The sequence below is a fragment of the Oncorhynchus keta genome, chromosome 21, assembly GCF_023373465.1.
Source record: "Oncorhynchus keta strain PuntledgeMale-10-30-2019 chromosome 21, Oket_V2, whole genome shotgun sequence".
NCBI lineage: Eukaryota > Metazoa > Chordata > Actinopteri > Salmoniformes > Salmonidae > Oncorhynchus > Oncorhynchus keta.
In genome coordinates, this window is record NC_068441.1 from 50,002,453 (window position 1) to 50,004,952 (window position 2,500).

Here is a 2,500-nt window from a genome sequence, read left to right on the forward strand (position 1 = left end):
TGATAGATGGTCAGACAGAGATGATAGATGGTCAGACAGAGATGATAGATGGTCAGACAGAGATGATAGATGGTCAGACAGAGATGATAGATGGTCAGATAGAGGTGATAGGTGGTCAGACAGAGATGATAGGTGGTCAGACAGAGATGATAGGTAGTCAGACAGAGATGATAGATGGTCAGACAGAGATGATAGATGGTCAGACAGAGATGAGGTGGTCAGACAGAGATGGTCAGACAGAGATGATAGATGGTCAGACAGAGATGATAGATGGTCAGATAGAGGTGATAGGTGGTCAGACAGAGATGATAGGTGGTCAGACAGAGATGATAGGTGGTCAGACAGAGATGATAGATGGTCAGACAGAGATGGTCAGACAGAGATGATAGATGGTCAGACAGAGATGATAGATGGTCAGACAGAGATGATAGGTGGTCAGACAGAGATGATAGGTGGTCAGACAGAGATGATAGATGGTCAGACAGAGATGATAGATGGTCAGACAGAGGTAATAGGTGGTCAGACAGAGATGATAGATGGTCAGACAGAGGTGATAGGTGGTCAGACAGAGATGATAGGTGGTCAGACAGAGATGATAGGTGGTCAGACAGAGATGATAGATGGTCAGACAGAGATGATAGATGGTCAGAGATGATAGATGACAGAGATGATAGTGGTCAGACAGAGATGATAGATGGTCAGACAGAGATGATAGATGGTCAGACAGAGATGATAGATGGTCAGATAGAGGTGATAGGTGGTCAGACAGAGATGATAGGTGGTCAGACAGAGATGATAGGTAGTCAGACAGAGATGATAGATGGTCAGACAGAGATGATAGATGGTCAGACAGAGATGATAGGTGGTCAGACAGAGATGATAGGTGGTCAGACAGAGATGATAGGTGGTCAGACAGAGATGATAGATGGTCAGACAGAGATGATAGATGGTCAGACAGAGGTGATAGGTGGTCAGACAGAGATGATAGGTGGTCAGACAGAGATGATAGGTAGTCAGACAGAGATGATAGATGGTCAGACAGAGATGATAGATGGTCAGACAGAGATGATAGATGGTCAGACAGAGATGATAGATGGTCAGACAGAGATGATAGATGGTCAGACAGAGGTGATAGGTGGTCAGACAGAGATGATAGGTGGTCAGACAGAGATGATAGGTGGTCAGACAGAGATGATAGATGGTCAGACATAGATGGTCAGACAGAGATGATAGATGGTCAAACAGAGGTGATAGGTGGTCAGACAGAGATGATAGGTGGTCAGACAGAGATGATAGGTGATCAGACAGAGATGATAGATGGTCAGACAGAGATGATAGATGGTCAGACAGAGATGATAGGTGGTCAGACAGAGATGGTCAGACAGAGATGATAGGTAGTCAGACAGAGATGATAGCTGGTCAGACAGAGATGATAGATGGTCAGACAGAGATGGTCAGACAGAGATGATAGGTAGTCAGACAGAGATGATAGCTGGTCAGACAGAGATGATAGATGGTCAGACAGAGATGATAGATGGTCAGACAGAGATGATAGGTAGTCAGACAGAGATGATAGATGGTCAGACAGAGATGATAGGTGGTCAGACAGAGATGATAGATGGTCAGACAGAGATGATAGATGGTCAGACAGAGATGATAGGTGGTCAGACAGAGATGATAGGTGGTCAGACAGAGATGATAGGTGGTCAGACAGAGATGATAGATGGTCAGACAGAGATGATAGGTGGTCAGACAGAGATGATAGGTGGTCAGACAGAGATGATAGGTGGTCAGACAGAGATGATAGGTGGTCAGACAGAGATGATAGATGGTCAGACAGAGATGATAGGTGGTCAGACAGAGATGATAGATGGTCAGACAGAGATGATAGGTGGTCAGACAGAGATGATAGGTGGTCAGACAGAGATGATAGATGGTCAGACAGAGATGATAGATGGTCAGACAGAGATGATAGATGGTCAGACAGAGATGATAGATGGTCAGACAGAGGTGATAGGTGGTCAGACAGAGATGATAGATGGTCAGACAGAGATGATAGATGGTCAGACAGAGATGATAGGTGGTCAGACAGAGATGATAGGTGGTCAGACAGAGATGATAGATGGTCAGACAGAGATGATAGGTGGTCAGACAGAGATGATAGGTGGTCAGACAGAGATGATAGATGGTCAGACAGAGATGATAGATGGTCAGACAGAGATAGGTGGTCAGACAGAGATGATAGGTGGTCAGACAGAGATGATAGATGGTCAGACAGAGATGATAGGTGGTCAGACAGAGATGATAGGTGGTCAGACAGAGATGATAGATGGTCAGACAGAGAGGATAGGTGGTCAGACAGAGATGATAGGTGGTCAGACAGAGATGATAGATGGTCAGACAGAGATGATAGGTGGTCAGACAGAGATGATAGGTGGTCAGACAGAGATGATAGGTGGTCAGATGGTCAGACAGAGATGATAGATGGTCAGACAGAGAT

At 45.3% G+C, this 2,500-nt stretch overlaps 1 protein-coding gene across 9 annotated transcripts in view; it reads left to right on the forward strand.

Moving 5' to 3' along the window:
* The window catches only part of dock3 (dedicator of cytokinesis 3), a 532,012-nt gene that overhangs the window by 448,135 nt on the left and 81,377 nt on the right, over positions 1-2,500 (forward strand). The window lies entirely within an intron of this gene.